This window comes from Belonocnema kinseyi, chromosome 1 (assembly GCF_010883055.1).
Source record: "Belonocnema kinseyi isolate 2016_QV_RU_SX_M_011 chromosome 1, B_treatae_v1, whole genome shotgun sequence".
In the NCBI taxonomy this organism is placed as follows: Eukaryota; Metazoa; Arthropoda; class Insecta; order Hymenoptera; family Cynipidae; genus Belonocnema; species Belonocnema kinseyi.
In genome coordinates, this window is record NC_046657.1 from 168835411 (window position 1) to 168854348 (window position 18938).

At 37.2% G+C, this 18938-nt stretch overlaps 1 long non-coding RNA gene across 1 annotated transcript; it reads left to right on the top strand.

Moving 5' to 3' along the window:
• Positions 1-349: 349 nt before the first annotated feature.
• LOC117170496 lies at positions 350-16977 on the top strand. Its single transcript, XR_004466813.1, has 3 exons — positions 350-677; positions 4199-4583; positions 16877-16977. It is a non-coding gene; the product is annotated as an uncharacterized LOC117170496 (long non-coding RNA).
• Positions 16978-18938: the final 1961 nt, after the last annotated feature.

Genomic DNA, 18938 nt, shown 5'->3' on the forward strand with positions numbered 1-18938 from the left:
AATGAGTCACGCCTACCCCGAAAAGGAAATAGCTTAATGGTGTAATAATAATAACATGGCCGTGTTTACATGCAGTGGTTAACCCCTCGATTAATAGTTAAGTCCTCCTACACCTTTAAAACTTTTTTTTACAATTGATCAATTGAAAAAAATTGTAATATATTTCTAATTTGAAAATCTTTCAACATTCTCTACTTAAGATTGCTCAAGTTTCGTTTCTAAAAAAATTAAAATTAAAACTGTTTCATTTTCAGTGCTTCAGTTTAAAATATTGAATTACTAAACTGTCTGGTTGACTGTTATCTTTTTTAAATCACAATAATCTGTATTTTGTGTGTGCAGAAGGAAGTTCTTCATCTTACGAAAGGAGTTTACAGCAATCGTCGTATCGCTCTGACCTCGATGAAAATACTATATGTGTCAAGTTCAAAGGCAGGGATATTGAAGTGGTTCGCTCGACATTCGGCGATCCTAATCCTATTAGTGTACCGAAGACATGTACCCTTCTAGGCCATCCTACACCTCGTGGTATTCCGACTCTCGCTAATAAACGAAATGAAAATTTTCAAACCCTTCCTGTTTACAATTCTGTGTGGCATATTTAACAGAATCTGGAGAAATTTTGGGAGTTAAGGCTCCACCAACTGATCAGGAGGCGGAACGTCACGAATATAACGGTAAATGAATATAGAATAAGATTTTCGGTTTACCTAGAACCTTAATGGAGAGTTTACCAGGCACTAAGTAGGACTTTCTGTTTTAGACAGAATTCTGCAAAAATTGAAATTAGAGAAATAAATATTTTATTTTTTAACACGAATTAATAATAGAAATTTATAATTTATTTATAAACAATAAAATTTTGGAAATTTGGAAATACAAATATTTAAAAGTTTTCTATTCTTTATGTTAAAAACTTAAATGCTATATTTTCATGTTAAAAATTCAACTGTTTTGTAGAAAGTTAGTCTTGATTTTTTTTTTAAAGTTAAATTACATGGTTGGGGTTGAAATACTTTCTTAACTATTTTCTTCTTGGATGAAAATTTATCTTCGTTTAAAAAATGTATCTAATTTTTCGAAAATTTGTGCTTTTTGGTCAAATTAAAACGTTTTTGGTGAGAATTCATCTTTTTCGTTGTAAACAAAACTATTTCGTTGAAAGATGAGCAAATTGTTAAAAATTAATTTTGTTATTGTCGATTTATCTCGCTAGTTCAAAATTTACATATTCCATTCTTGGTTGAAGAATTGTCTTTTTTAATTTAAGACTGAATATGAATATATATATAGCGGAGAGAAATGTGGGTAAGAGAGAATCAACACTTTCTCTCTGACCCGTCTAGATTCTTTCAAGACCCTCCAATTACTGTCGACCACCCGCCAAAATCACAGGAGGTCGAAGTATTTTGGAGAGAAGTCTACGAAGTGCGGCATAGACTAGATGAAGAAGCATAGTCAGATGTGACAAATTCATGCACCCTACCCCCTACTACTCCCTCACCTACTTTCCAAAAGCCCTTTTTCGGGAGTACCAAAAAATGAAGCCTTTGGAGACAACAGGAGGTGGAGTGGGGGTGGAGGTGTGTAAATTTATCAAATCTGATCCTAGATTCGTGATTAGCAACCCAGAAAATCACAAGAATCAAGTTTTCAACCGAGCTTTGGGAATACCAAAAATAGGACATTTGGTTAGGAGGGGAGAGGGTGGTATGGAGATGGCGATGTGTGAATTTATCAAATCTGACCCCAGATTCGGTAACCAGCAATCCCGAAAACCACTGGGGTGATGTTTTCATCGAATTTTAGCAATGTCATAAAATTTTACACAACAAAATTTTGTTTATAAATTACCGGACTGGTAAACCGATATATCGGCTAGGCCTGTAAAATGAACTTTGTATACAGGGTGTTATAAAAGTAGTGGAACAGCTCTGCATCTTCTTAAGTGAACTATTTTTCACAAAGGTCAAGTACATTCCCGTGGTAGCTTAGAACAAGGAGCCTAATGGTGATTTTAAGTTGGACCTTGTGGATAAACTTCATGGTGGTTTCAAGGTCGACATTTTTCAAAATGTAAACGCCCCTTTTTGACAACGGTAATCGAAATAACGAACAATCTAACATTCAAATATGCACTTAGTTCATATGTTCCGGGCGATGTTCAAAGTTACCTTAAGATCATTTTAACTCAAACAATTTTCTGATATCTATAAGAACATTATTATTGGAAAATATTTTATAGCGGACAAACTTATATAAGTATTACGCGTTGATGAGAGTCCTAACTGTAACATTAAACTTTACCTGGCGGCTGTTTATAAATTTTTAGCGTTAACGAAAAACATTACCCAAGGGGTTTTTGAGGTCACTATGGCTGATTTTGTATGTGATGAATGTAACTTTTGTTTTAATCTTGGGAATAACCTTGATGATCGTCATGGTTATTTCAAGGTCAACTCTTATTCTGATGAAAAGCTTCATTTTGTCACCAGAAATCGAACAGAAGGAAATCGTACAATCAAATATGTATTAAGGTCATAAGTCAAAACAATTTTTTGAGTTAAAATGACTCTGGGACCTTTGTAAAAAATGGCACACTTAAGAACATACAAGCCCTTTCTGCTACTTTTCTGACACCCTGAATTTATAGTAAAAGTTTGTCATAAGGACAACCGCAAGATCTCGCCGGCAGCGGATAAACATGAGTAAAACATATTTCACCCTTCGACGTCGGACCTGATCAGTGTATAAGAATTAAAATCCATCTTATGAAAAACCGTTTTATACAATAACAAAAAGAATAGTAAATATGATCATATTACTATATAAAGTAATTTCTACAATAAGAAAAGAGATATACGAACGTAGATTTAAGTGCAGTCGTATATAGAGTTTTTTAAAATAATTAAATGAAAAATACGATAAGATTTACAAAACGCATCGATTCGTAGATCATTATTTTTTCCAAAGTATAATGTTATTAGAAACAGTTTTCTCCAGTTTTCTCCTCTTTAAAAGCGAAGAAAACAATAAAATTAACTTTCCGGATACTACGATTAACGAAATAGAAGGAAAATTTCTTTTGGATTGGTACTGAATACCAACTTGGTCAGGTAGATACCTTCATTTGAACTCTTATTGTAATTTTAAATACAAAGTTAGTGTAGTAAATTCCTGAGCAGACAGAGCAATCAAATTAGCTGATCCTATTTACTGGTATAAAAATTTTAATTTAGTAAAAAAGAAAATCTTAGACAACAGCTATGCAACTAAATTACTAGACTAACTTATAAAAAAACAGATTTGAACATATCACAAAATGAAATAACTGTTTCGATAGACAGGAAAAGATCCATTAAATAAAGGAAAAAAATCCAAAGTAGTTTATGGTGTTGACTGTAAGGGTTGTGATGGTATTCATATTGGAGAAACAGAACGAACAACAACAAAAATTTATCAAAGAACATATGTACGATTGAAAAAACGATAAAATCTTATAGAATTTTTCATTTAATTATTTTCAAAAGCTGTATACGACTGCACTTAAATCTACGTTTCTATCTCTCTTTTAGTATGATAAGAATTATTTCATATAGTAATATATTAGTATTTACTATTCTTTTTGTTCTTGTATAAAATGGTTCTTGATCAAATGGATTTTAATTCGTATAAACTGATGAGCTCCAGAGTTGACGGACGAAACATGTTTTATTAACACCACAACAAGCGAAATCACTGCCAGCACACAAAAACCATAATATCAAACTTTAATTTTAAAGATAGTTTGTCAGTTTTTACATTAATTCTTTTAATATTTTTCTATCATTTATTTCAATATTGATTAGTGATTATCTTATAGTCGTCTTCTATATAATAATTTTGTCTAATGAGTTTCCAATAATTCCTAAAGAATTGTAAAAAAAATCATACTTATTTTGCCCTATACTTATATTGATATAATATTGTTTCATAAGGGACATGTAATTTTATTCAATATCTATGAAATATATAAATATCTATTTAACATCTACAAAATCCATGAAGTCCTGAACAGTCTCATGTGATACATTTCATTTACGCATATGTAATCCTTTTCAATCCCTGGCAATCTATTGTTATTTAAACATGTTTTAGAAGCTTTTAAAGATAGATTGTTTATCTTTTAAAAATTACAAACATATATTTTCTTTTTAAGGTGACCCAAGCCTTCTCAATCCTAACGCATCAAAATCTTATATCACTTACATGGGCTTCGACTTCGAGGTGAGACATTTTCCTTGGAATGTCAACATACCGACGGATGTAAAGCACTTCCCTTACAATAAAAATAATGAAGAATATACGTTACATTATATTAACATATTTGGGGTTAAACCCATAATGATGAAGTTTGGAGTCATGCGATTTTTTGGGATATGTAGAACTAGAGACCCTCATTATCCTGGTGAACACATTGTGTGTGAATCAGCTCATCCTTTTTTCCGGGATATTCCCGTGCTGCTCATCAACCACCTCCCTGAACAACTGGTGTCAGAGCTGCGAGCCTTCGAGCAGAACTGACCAGGATAAGCAATTCAAATGTATGTAAATTATGTAAAATTTGTGGGTATGAAATTCCTACATGAATTAATAATTAACAAAATGTTAGTCTTACTTACTTATATAATAATGTTAAGATTGTTTTTTGAAATTCTACTTAATCCTCTATTCTCGAATAATTAAATTCATCGAAAATACATTAAACTTAAATAGTACTATGATAGGATGGTGGGAAGGAGAAAAGCGATGCGGCCCATAAAAAGGAGCCCCAAGACCTGAAAGAAGGAATTGGAAAGTCGCGGAAGAAGCGCGAGGATCTCAAGGAAAAACCTTGAGAGTGGCTAAGAGGACCTATCCTCTAATGCAGTCTCACAAACTTTCCTTTAGGTGAAAATCTTCGAAGTATTAAAGTTCTTCTTCAATCATTATAATTTCTTATGTGACAGATCTGAGCGATACAGAGTGTTCTAATTTTTCTTGAGAGAATCTCAAAAGATATATTCATTTTTCGGGGATAAAATTTCTCAATTTAGAGAATCTAAACTGCATCTTATTTTTGAGTTATTTTATAGAATCATTTCTATTGAAAAACAATGCGACGGTTTTACCAGGTAAACTAGTTTAAAAAATAGCGTACTTTAAAAAGAATCCAAATAACATCCCATTGCCCTGGTGAAAAAGAAACTGTCCCAGTTTCTCTGAAGTCGATGCAATACTTCGAGATAATTATAATTATTCTTAGAAATTCCCAAAGAGAATTGCCTCTTTCGATACTTTTCACAGCGCATCGAAAGCGAGACTCGTAAATATGCGTACAAGCAGCGGGGAAAGCTCCCTTATCGTGCCGACTATCCTAGAGTTGCATTTTTCGGATAAGCGACAGCAAACCGGTCCGAGGAAGTACGAAAAAGGGAGAGAAAAAAGTTTAAGAAAACCAACAGTTTTTCTCCGAAACATCTCGACTCTTCCAAAATCGTTCAGTTACGGTCGACCATCCGCCCCAACCAGAGGAGGCCAAAGCATTCTGAAGAAAAGCCTATGAAGATGGGCAAATTCGATGACTCGAAAAATTGAAGAATTATACATAAAGAAAGGCCTAGCAGGATGCATTTTACATGGATGTTCTTAAGATTTATGCTAAAAATGGAGAGTTACGACACCTACTTCTGGGAGACCTACACATACCTGGACGTGCCACAGAGCCGCATTCAGGGCGTAAGATCTGTACAGGGTACTCTGCGAAGCAGATAAAAACGTCTTATCCGACAGATTTTGTCTTCTAAATTGTGAACGAGGATAAAAGCATCTGGAACAAACATGCATGTTGTCCCGGTAGTATTCTATTCATTTGGGGTGTTCCAAAAATGAAGGGCGAGCTCAGATCTTTTGACGTCGGAACATAAAAAGTTTTGCATATGAACAGAAGTATGCATCTTAAGTCTTCTATTCCGCGAATCTACATCACACGCCGTCAAGCTGGACGCGAAATATTGAATCTTCAAAGTCTTCACAACAGGATTATTGTCGATACACTACATGCTACAGCAAATGGACGCGATCATCTTCCTAAAATGGTCAGGAAGCAAGAAGTAGCAAAGGAGCGTTTCTGTACAAAACGGTGAAAGAGACTTAAACACTCGGCCCTAAATTCAATATTAGGGGTTGAGTATGATGCAACAAATCTTATTTATCTCGAGCACTCGCTCCTTAAAACATGGATTAAAAAACCAAAGCCGAAAGATGCCGTGAATTGTTCCTCGAAAATAAGACGCACGGAATCTCCAACATAAAGCTGGGGGATCAATTGATATCATATGAGCTAATGTTTGCTTTTCTTAAATCTCCAGATTAGAGTCGGGCCCTGAGTTTTTTATATTGGCATGTCAAGAGGACGTCATTTCCACTTTAACATACTGTTTCTACATTTTGTGCTAAAACATTTTCGCTAATATAATACCTTCAGAGCATGTCATGCAAACTTAATGCATCTAAGACGTATACTATGTAGTTGTTCAATTCATGAGGAAACGACTTATATCCATAGGCTGAATGTGGCACTAAGTTTTTTTGATTACCGTCTTGATTACTCTTAAGAAATTAGCCTTAATACCGCTCTGCTAAACACTCCTAGGGAAATCGAATCAATTCTTCGAGAATGAAAAGTGCCACAGATAATAGAATCTTCATATTATCGACAATTTTTTCATTTTGGCCGTCGAGGCCTGACATAGTTCTCCTTGATTTCAAGGAACAAACCATTTGATTTATCGAGTTTTTCACACCAGATAAAAAAACAATATCGCTCTTATAATCCACGATCTTGAAAGTGCCAATAGATCGCTGGTTAATAGTCTGAAAAGAATACCTACGTGTCTACAAGATGCTAAGACATCTGCGGGAAAAATACAGAAGATTTCGTTCTTGGTTCGCTCCGTTTAGTTTTTCAGATAAGCACCCGCTTTCGGCAAAATCTTGCAGTCGTCCGTATGACAAACTTTTAATTATATAGTTAGTTGTAATGCGGGCAGGGAGCCTCCTATGGAGCTCCCCTGGCTCTCAAGCTATAAAGCCTATTATGCCACACCCTTAGCTGTCGCTATTAGTAATTTACCCCAGACCTCTTAAAGAAGCCCAGCAAGTCAGTCACCGATAGCATTGTATTTTTCTCAAGTTCCATAAAATAGGACCCAAGGGTTTGATGCCTGAGCTTTGCCAACGCCGGACACTGGCATATTACGTGCAAGGATGTTTCATCATCCCTGCCATATCTCCTGCACTCCGTAGTGGGGTAATGCGCCATTTTGTGTATATAGCAGTTTAAGTGGTTGTGCCCAGTGAGCATCTGAACCTCTATCCTTACGTCTTTTTTGGCTAGCCCAAGATTTCCCTGGCTCTGTCCATTCTCCACGTATAGTCCAGGATAGACTTCGCCTGTTGGCAACCCCGGACCTGCTCCCAGTATTCCCGGTGTTTAGTGCGGATCCAGGTTTTTATGGCAAGACCGATGCAGCAAGACGCTAGACCCAGTACCGGTTCCGGCCCTATGTATTCACCTGTCGCACCGCTTCTTGTCAGCTGATCCGCTTTCTCGTTGCCCTTGATCACTGTATGTCCAGGGATCCATATGAGAGCCACTTTATTCTTTTCTGCAAGTCGGTTTAATGCCTTATTGCATTCCCAAACCAGTTCAGATCTTATATCTGGTTTTCTCACTGCTGTTAGTGTAACTTGGCTGTCCGAACAGATCGTAACCTCTCTTCCAGCCGCGTTTTCCTCTAATAATATCTCGGAACTCCGAAGAACGGCAAGGACCTCCGCCTGAAAGACAGTAGTATGTCTTCCAAGTGGGACTACCACTTTCCTTCTCCTCGCACTGTCATAAATTCCTACTCCTGTCCCTCCCTCCCCCCATGAGCCATTCGTATACCAGATTTCCCATTGGAGGAGTCGAAACGCTTTGTTATTCTATCCTGCCTCATCTCAAGAATCGGTAGTGAGCTGATGTCACTCGGGAGCCTAGTGTGTCTAGTCCCCCGAGTCTATCTGTTTACTCTCACCAGGCAGCCCATCGCGTGTGCCGCTTTTGCAGTTATCGCAAGGTGAAGAGGTTCTTCGTAGAGCATGAAGCCTATCGCTGCTGTCGGCGTAGTCCCCATTGCTCCTGTTAGACCCCTAAACGCTAGCATTTGCGATCGTCGCAGTCTGTCCTGCATCGTTTTGAGTTCTGCCCGTGGCCACCAGACCATAGCCGCCTCAAGGAGCCTCGGTTTAAGAACTCCGGATTAGAACCATGCAAGCATTTTGGGCCTTATTCCCCACGTTAACTCAAGAGCACTCCTGCACATCCAGAAAGTCATGACGAATTTCCTGAATTGGGTTTCCAAGTGCTTTGCCCAGCTGAGTTTGCTATACAGGATGACTCCCAGATACTTCACCGTGTCTGAAAACGTCAACCTCCCGCCACTAGAATTACAAAGTCATCCGCATGTCCCTGAGTATAATACCCCTCTTCATTAAGCCTACACAGGAGAACAATCCACTAGTATGCACCACAGGAGGGGCGACAGGACACCCACCTGTGAACACCCCCGTGGAGCTACTCCTTTAACTAGAACTTCACCCCATCTAGTTTCGAGTCTCCTCTGTCGTAACATATTTTCTATCCAGCTTACCAGCTGGTTTGGTACACCACACCTCAAAGCCTCCCGACAGATGACTTCTGGAGGGGTATTACTGAAGGCACCCTCTATATCCAAAATCGTTTTCACAGCATACCTCTTTTGTTCCTACTGCTGCTCCAATTTCGCCACAACAGCATGGAGTGCCGTCTCTACCGAACAGCCTGCCTGAAAGGCATGCTGCCCTGTGTGTATCGGTGAGGCCAAAAGTACCTCATCCCTGATATATTTCTCGACCAGCCTCTCCAGCGTCTTTAAAATAAAAGACATCAGGCTGGTCGGTCTCAAGTCCTTTACAGCAGTGTAACCTTCCCTCCCGGGTTTGGGAATAAATTCCACTCTACCATTCTTCCATGCCGATGGCACATTTTTTAGGGCGATACTTGCCCTAAATAGCTTCGTCAGAGGAGAGATGGCAAATTCCAGGCCTTTTTGTAAAAGCACTGGGTAGCTGCCATGCGCCCCTAGTGATTTAAAAGGGCAGAAGGACCTCACAGCCCATTCCACCTTTTTGCTGTCTACAACCTTTGAGGAAAAACCTCAGTCGGCCCTCCTCAACTTTTGGCCCCAGTCTTCCTCATCTAGGTCGGTTTGAATTCGCTGAAAACCCGGGAAATAAACTTCCATCAGACGGTTCAACGTTGCTTCTTCGTCTTCGGCAAACTCGCTATTTTTGAGCCTTATGAGCCCAAGGCGAGCTTCCGGGTTTTTCGCTAGGATTTTGTGGAGCCTTGCTTTTTCTGGAATATCCTTCAATTCCTCACAGAAGCCCCTCCAGTCTTCCTGCTTATATCTCCTTATAGTTTTGTTGTAAGCATACTGAGCCGTCTTATAGATGTCCCAGTCTGAAGGCAACTTGGTTCTGTTTGTTTTATTGCACAACGCTCTTGTCTCTTTGCGGAGCTTCTCCAGGTGCGTATTTCACCATTCTGCTCCTTTCCTAGACTTAACTGTGCTTGTGGGACAATTATTTTCACACGACGTAGTCAGGGCCCTTCGCAGAAAATCCGCGGCGTGCTCGAACTCATCAATACTGCCATCGTTTGTGGAAAATTCCACTAGCCTTCCTCAATTTCCATATCAGTACCCGCGAGGTACTTAATTAAATCTCTTTCTCTGTCATTGATATTCGTGCTCCCCCATACCGTATGGTGAGAGTTCGCATCACATCCCAACAGCAGAGGAGTTCTGTACTTCTGGCAGTGCTGAATTAAAATCTCCACCTCTTTGGGAGGCGGGGATCCATCCGCATCGCCAGGGAAATACGCTGAGGCAATTGCAACCTCTAGTCTTTCCCGACTTCCACACCTGAGCCTCACCTTGATTACATTAAGATCCCTGGAACGAAAGTTAGGCACCAAAATCGCATCCATACCCTTGACAGCTATGCATACCCTTGGCGCTTTCTCGAACGGCCCCTTATAAAAGGAGCCACATCGTAAGAGGCCGCTAATCTTTTCCCTGTATAGCCAGGGTTCTGGGATTAGGGCACGCCCCATCTGCATCACTGACATGCGTCTGGCTAAAACCGCCGAGGCGCCTTTGCTGTGGTGCAAATTTATCTGCATCATTGAGATTCCTGTCTCAGCCATTGAACGACTAAGCCAGGGTATCCCCAGACGCTACAGGTCCCCCTGAGGGGACTCTTAAGTCCTTATTGGGTCACCCTAAAGGTGAGCCTACCTCCCCCCAAATAGGGCCGTTTGTCTAGAGCCGCAAGAGCTCTGACTGCGGATTCAGGAAGTCCGACAACCAGGATCCATCCACTCCCCTTCTGCCTAGATCCCTGCCCGTCGGAGTACACCTTCCACGAATCCGTCCTCAAAATCGCATTTTGGAAGCTCATGTGCCCCAGAACGGTCGTCGGATTCTCGGGTTTTTCGTGAATCAGAACGGTCGCTCTGCGGTACCTTTGCAGACATTCCGTCCCCTCCCTGAGCTCCAAGTTTAATCCCTCTTTGAGCCTAACCTTGTAGTTCTCTCCGCCAACCCTCTCGACTAAATATCCGCGGCCTCGACCACAATGGTCCCCGACCTGATGTCTCTTTAGAGATTTTCTCCGTCAGCTTGTCCAGATCATGAAGAGCTAGACAGGTCTCAGGATAACCCGCTGTAACGACAACCCTCACCAGGGCGTTACCGGCCATCGGCGCGAAGGAAGGCCCTATTTTTCCAGAGGCTTCTGCCGTTTCAGCTCCCTATTGGGGGGGGGGGGGGGTATCTCTGGAGCCCTTTTTCCTCTTGCCCATAAGATGAGCCTGAGTAGTTGCTCCAGATGTAGCCTTGCTGTCTTGGCTGCTGGTTGAGAGACGCGCATTGCGCGTCTTGTTCTTTTGAGCGCCGCTACGGTTCTTCCTCCTCACGGAGAGCTCCATTAGCTGCTCTTCTATCGTGACGTCAGGATTGACGCCAGCTTCATTTTTCTCGCCACTTCCAGTAGATTGACCCCTACGGAGCCTTCCACTTTCAGCGGTGGGTTGAAAGAGGATCCCAGAACTAGCCCCTAATTGGTTTTTAAATTATTTTAGCCTTTGTTTATAAAATTCCTACGAAAAGCTAGAGAATTAGAAAATACCCCCTGCAGAGCCCCGCACTCAGAGGAAAGGTCTAAATACTATAGGATTCGACCTGATGTTAAAGTCCCCGTTCAGACACCTCCTTTGTGACCCTTGCCTGTCCGCCTCTGCTGAGGGGGGCAGGCCGGGGGTTCAAGGATTTGTTAACCCTGGTGCCATGCAGCCCTCGACGCGGCGATCACATCTCCCAGATTTCCCGAGCAGCTGCACCTCGCGACACAATTTCTCTGGTTCACCCATTTCGGACTATAGTCCTGTGAGATCCGTAAGCCCTCCCACCAACTGCAAGGTCTCGTATATTTAAAAATTTGTCATAAGGACAACCGCAGGATTTCGCCGGGAGCGGGTGCTAATCTGGAAAATTGCACCCGCTTCCAGCGAAATCGCGGTAAAATTTCAGCCACAACCGCGTCTCACGACGTGGAATAAATTCCCGGAATTTATTTTTAAAATTAAATATATAAGTTTATTCTCAAATATTCATGTGGTCCCCTTCAAAGTAATTCCCATTGACTGCCACGCACTTATGCCAGCGCTTGATCAAGCTCTCAAAACATTTTTGATACTCAATTTTCGGTATGCCCATCAGTGCCGTTTTCGATTTTTGTATTATTTCCGATCAGCTGCTAAAACGCGTTCCGCGTAGTGGTTTTTTCAGTCGATCGAACAAAAAAAAAGTCACAGGGAGCTAAATTTGGCGAATTTTATGGCTGCGGATTTGTATTAGTTGAGTTTTTGGTGAGAAACTCACGGATAATGATGGCATTGTGTGACGGTGCATTGTCATCGTCCATTGCAAAAATCTAAATTCACAAAAAAGTGTGACAACCTACTTAAACGAAAAAATGTGAAACGGACAGCAGGGGGCGCCACACGGTGATGATTCCGGGAACTTTTTGATCAAGGTGGTATAAATGTAATATTTAATTATTCTAAAGATTTATAGAAATTTTAACACACCTTTTTCTCTTATTTTTTCTCTGATGAAGAAAACTAAGCTTTTCTATAATGACAAAGTAAAACCACATGTTTATAGTTAAGCCTCCTAGTTTTACCTCCAACATAAAAATTGTTTCAAAACATAATGTTTGTATTTCCAAGAAAGTTCGAAATGTTAAGCGTTTGAATTTAAACGATTTTGACTATTAGACAATTTCTAGACGTTGAAAATATTGGTATCTGACAATATAAAACTTACCAAAGTAAGAGTTTGTTCAAACATATCTTGCTACCTACAGTTAGTTATTTCTTAAATTATTTGACTCGTTTCTAACGTTATTTTAGAACTTTTAATTTGCTCAAATTTGGTAGTGTGGATTCTTTAATAGATTCTGCTTTTAATATTAGAAAAGAAAAATCCATGTGAGTGCATTTTAATTAAAAGATTTTTTAGCGAAATATATTTTAATTTAGATTCATGGAATTTAAATTGACTTTTACTTATTTTAATGTATTTTTCCAATTTGAGGGGATTTTATCCTTTTCTTAGAGAACTTTGGGGAAAAAATAAACTTTATTTCAATGAATATAAAGAATATGAAGGCATTGGAAAACTTTCAAAGGATTTTGGAAATTTAAAATACCTAAAATTTTACTAAAACCAGGATTTGTAAAATGTGACAGTGTGAATGTGCCAAAAGTCGACATATATACATTTCGAGGAGTAAAATTTCTCTCATAATTCCGACATGTGATTTTCGGATAGGAATTTCGATACTTTTACCTCAGTTTTTCTTTTAAAAATGAATGATTAAAAAAATATGTATTTATGACACGACCCCATTATAGTAAGGATGAAATAACAAATCTAGGACAGAAATAATAACGAAGGCATTTTTCGAAGAGGATTTGTTTCTTTAACAAATTTAATGTTTTTGAAAGTATTTTGTAAGGTCGCTAATGAATTTTTAACGCCCTGATTATTTGCCATTAAAAAAAAGAAACTATTTAATGACAAAATCATAGAAACATCATAAAGCACTATTTAAAAACTATTAAACTTCTTTAAAAAATATTGTTTCTTTCTTTCTAAATGAAAAGAGAACCGTTTAATCGTTCTCTTATTTTTTCCTATTTAAATGAAGAGAATGCCCCTATTTCTTTCTTCTGCGCTTTTCTGCGCTGTGATCTCTGTATATTATATTTTCTCTAGAATACGAACTTTTTAATATGTTGCGATTCAAGTAGTAAAATAAAAACATGCATAGGTGACTGTATTTGATCTTAAGCCAAAGCCGGACAAGTGGAGAAAGTGGAACCCGTGTTATTTTGCGAAACATTGAAATAATACCATAATTATCAACCACAGAAAACCTTTCTTTTGATGAAACGAAATTTGTTTTTAAAAAAGTAAAGGAAAAAGAATAACTCTTTAACAAGTAATGGTATCTCGTTGCTGTCAACGAAACTAACATTTTCATTTATTCTAGAGACCAATTTAGTGATTTAGTGATTTAGTGAAAAAATAGTTTAATTTTACACGCTCATTCTCTTACACATGTAATGAATGTTTATGATTAATCTTATTGGAGTCTTTTATTTCAAATTTTATATTTAAAAGCTTTTTTTTTATTTGTAGAAATTAAAAATCACAAAAACTTTACAATAACTTTCATTTAGTTAGATTTATATTTTCAGGAAAGAAACAAATAATATTTGACATAAACTTGCGTATCTTTCGAATAATTTGTGTAGGTTACGTCTCATTAAAATCACGCAATACGAAGAAATTGTTCTTCAGACGATATTAAAAGCCTGCAATTACAGAAAAAATGGTTCCGTATTTGTTTTATTCTTACATAATTTAGTAAAAAACATTCCAATAACTATTAATAAGATGATTTCCACTTTTTCCAAAAGTTCCGGTCAGATAGTCAGATGACGGGAAATCGGGCAGATGAAGAAATGGTCGGTGTCATTTGACGTCACTCCCCATTTCTAGATCTTACTGATACTAATTTATTTCGTCGTTTATGAAACAAGGAAAAATTCCCCAAAAGGACTTAAACCAATTACAACTAGTTCCTTTTGTATTGGGTCATTTTCGAAATTTTCAAAATGTGCATCTGATCCAATCCGAAGCAAATTTTCAATCCTTATTTTCACAATACCTACAGATAGAAAAAGATAGCAATTTTTCTTGAACTTGTTTTTTTAAATGTAGGTAATTGAAAAAATACTTTCGATTACACAACGACACAAAAAAAGTTGCCAGATCTGGGTATGAGACACATGAACTCATATGTATTTTGATGCGCTGAATTCAAATACGCCCTCAGAATTTGTTGGCTACATAGCTGTTTTACGTGAACAAAGTTGAAGAAAAAAATTAAAAACCTATCATTTCGACCAAAATGTAATCAACCTTAGATATTTTGATACATTGAATCCGAATTTCAGACCTAAATCGGCCTAGCAGGTCTAATTTGGTCCTAATCTCAAAAAACATCTCAAAATACCCAATGAAGCCGATTTTCGCCATATAAAATTGAACAATGAAAAACTTGCAACTCGAATCTGAGTCAAACATACATATTCTTATGTATTTTTTTATGTAAAACTCTTTTTACTTGTATCTGATATAGCGGCATAAATTATATTTATCTAGAAATTCGCTGCGATGACATAGCCACAGCTATGAATGATATCAAGTAGTGATTCCAAATCTCAGGTCAACGAAAGTGTACTTTTAGAAATGTATTCAATGCCCATTCACATAGAAAATACGTCCTTAGAACTCCGAATAGTGCCAGGCCAGGAGACTCATGCCTATCTAGCACCTTAAAGGAAACAGAACTTGCTACATCCACGACGTTGTTTCTGGGTAACATTAATAGTAAGATTAATCAGATTAACATGGTTTTTAAGAGGTCTGAACAGCAGATAAAAATAACATTTTTTTCATCAAAGCAAAATTCGCTATTTGTGTGATTTCAAAGTGTTTTTTGAGACAAAAGCCGAACCTAGACGTTTTAGGGCCAATTTAGACATACTGGGCCGATGTTCGTTGTGAATTTGAATACATTGCAATTAAAGACATGAGAAAATGTAAGTTTGCACTCAGATTTGAGATGTAAGTTTCTAATTGAAGGGAAAATCAGACTTATTTGCGAATGTCAGAAGTTTTTTGTGGTTATGGCCAAACACAGACCTGTTGACCCAATTTCGGTCGTGAGTTCGAATTCAGCTTATCAAAATAAGCTTGAATACATTTTGACTGATATTTTAGGCTTTTGATTCTTTCGTCAACTTCATTTACGTAAAAATAGCTATTTAGTCAGTTTTAAGGTGTTTTATTGAGGTTACGGCTAAACCTAGAACCACTGCACAAATTTTGAGGGTGGATTTCAATTCGGCGCATCAAAATACACGGGACTACATGTGTCTCACACCCAGATCCGGCAACTTTTTTTTGTATGACTGTTATTTACGAAAAGCTAAAAGTCTGAAGTGGAATGTTATTTTTTTACATTCTTATAATTTATGATAGAACGTTGTGAACTCATGTGAATTTAGACCTATCCTGATCTGATCAATTCTCGACGTTTTGAGACGCCCTGATTTAAAAAAATCGTTCATTACAAACTGTCGGTTTGTATATCTGAATATCTTTTTACAGCACTTAAACACGATAACTTTGAAAGGAATTTATAAATCAAATATTTCTATGTTATACATTTTTTAAATAAAAATACAGCTCAAGTTGGATCACCAGCCTCCTGCCATCAATATTTGTTATTTTCGCAACGAAAAATAAAACTGGAATAATAAAAATTCAACTCATCTAAAAAACAAAAGTAGATACGCACAAAATTATTGTTCACAGGAAGTTCGAGAAAATCGTCCATAACAATTTTTAATAACCATAATGGTTTAGTTATTAGATGTGGGCAGTGCCATAAGAAAAAAATTCAGGTTTGTAGCGCAAAAGCATGAAAAACGACAAAAGGTAGAAACAGCAATGTTTTCCTATTCCATAAGGTCTACAATATTGCCCCTAAATTTTTGATCGTATCACACGTATCTTTAAAATTAAAATGTTTACATTCTCACCAATTCTATGATAGAATCTCTGGCGGCCCGAAGCAACCGAAAGGAGCCTCTACAAAGTACCCTTAAATACCCCACATAGTCCCTCTTCGGTTCCTTCTTAAAAAACTAAAAAGAACAGCAAGATCAACTTTTTAATTTGTTGAAATTCGGATCATACGTTAAAATTTGCATTAGAAACTCACGCAGCTATATGGCCCCTGGGTGCCATATGGCATTGCTGCAAACGCAGACGCATAAGTTACACGCAAATTTTGAGACAAAAAAACCTTGGGCGCTGACGAGCCATTGTCAATTAAGTATTTTCACGGCTAGGAAGAGAATGCTAACAAGCCAGGGAGTTATCTCGAGAACTAAATTTAAAGAATTGAATTAATAACAATGAGTCTCAAGCAAAGAACGTTACCACTTTGCTTGAGCTAACCACAAGAAAACCTACTCTACTTACTTGTATTTTAATCTGAATATCTTTAAGTCATAGGACTATGCACACACAAATCATTGACTAAGCTAGAAGAATGCTCTTTTCAGAAGCAGGAAACCTCAACAGCAACTCTCTAGGAATCTCGAGACGCGAGTAAAGAATAGAGTCGAATCGTTCTCCAGTTGAACCACGAGGGTGAAGCTGGCATAGGAACTTCCGGTTGCAAGTTTTGACTTCAGTGCCATGCCGATTTAGGGTTCTTTGTAGGGTGTTTCGAATTATACAGTTTTTTATTCTATTAAATAAATAAAATAAAAAGGTAAGTGTACTGATTAACCGTGAAATATTTATAATATATTTGTATAAGTATTTTTTAGTAATAATATTTAAGTGATATTCTTGTGACGCAATAGTTTATATAGGCTCTTTAAATGGAAACGTTAATTGTATAATGTAACCTCAACTCGATATTAGTCTCGTTTTCATTTAACATAACGTTAACGTACATAAAAATAATTATGACTGTATCAATTTACGTTGATTTTATTTCGTTTGAATTTAATTAATAAATCATGTTTATATACGACACTCTGTTACCGCGGTAAATGTATCCATAACATGCAATTGGAAAATTAACTTACAAGCAAAATCACAATGTTGATATTTAATGCAAAAAATAATTTCATCTTTCTTTGAAGGTTTTAATGTCAATATAGCTAATTTTTTGTAGTAGAAAATAAATTTTTCGCACTACTGTGGAACTTATATCATGGAGTTCAGAAGTTACTCTTTCACCGGAAGGAAATGTTACTCAAATTGTACACACACAAAGATTTCCAAACATTTGATGGATTTAACGGATATTTTGAAATATTTCATAAAAATTAGACATTTTAAAACATTTCGAAAGATACACAAGACCTCATAAATATTTTAGAGATTCGAATATTTCAAAGATTTTAAACATTGCAGATATTTGGAGATTTTTAAATGTATGGGTGCTCATCGCAGTTTTTCTTTAACAACTGTGTTTATTCAGAGTTTTCTTTCATTGACATACGTCAGTCAAGACACGCTAGAATATTAATGAAAGTAATGATTTCTTCCACCATGGATGGGAAGATGCCTATGAATGGGAAAGCGCTTCCTATGAGATTGCATTATTCTTGGTTGTGTTTAACACTGACCACACGTCATCACGCGACCCTACCTATCGTTCTTGACGTTTTGTCTGGGCACAGTGAGGTGTTCAACAAAGGGAAATCTTTCAGCGACTAATTTTGGTAAAATAATCGGATCGTCAATTACATATAATACTGGCAAATACTACATTTAGATCTTGAAATGTATTAGTAATTCGTAGTTTGATATTTACTACTATTCACAGTGACATTTTGTGGTGGTTTTTGAATGAGATATGAATCTTTATGCCGATACTAAGTACAAGTGTTAAAATAGGGGAAATTTTATTTAGATAGCAATTTCTAAGTCGAAACTTAATATTAAGATTTCTAATAATATAATGAAATTACGGTAGGGGTACATATTGTGTTCAATGGAAATAGGAAATTAACTTTACTCAAATAATTCGGGCTATATCCGGAAAAGTGGAAGCACACTTCTCATAGAAGATTTTGTTGAACCCGGGGTAATTTCAACACCAGAAAGGATTAATGTACTTGCAAATGAAATAAAAGCTGAATTTCATCTTGCAGCACCAGAAGTAGCATACGCTAAAACTTCTAACGTGGTGGAGAATGAAACCTCCAATTTTTCTTCTTTTCGTACGGATAAAAAGCTTAACAATAAGGAAATGCCAGAAGTAGCAGACATTAAAATTTCCAACAAGATAGAAATAAATACAACAAATATTTTCAGTACTGAATTTAAATAATATTCAACATTATTTTAACCCTACCACGCTAGAACTAGCAAACATTGAAATTGCAGAAACTGCAGAGATTAATAGTTCAAAAATAGAAAAAATAGATAGTGGTACTGGCGTGCATAAAGTTTTAGGTGAGCATTCGTATTGAGGTCGAAATTCAATCGTGCAAACTAAAGAAGAAACTGAAAGATAAAACAAATGAAAATGAATACCTTGAATACTTGCATAAAGAATTTGTTTGAGACTATTAAAAAAGATTTGAATAATGTGACGAAAGATTT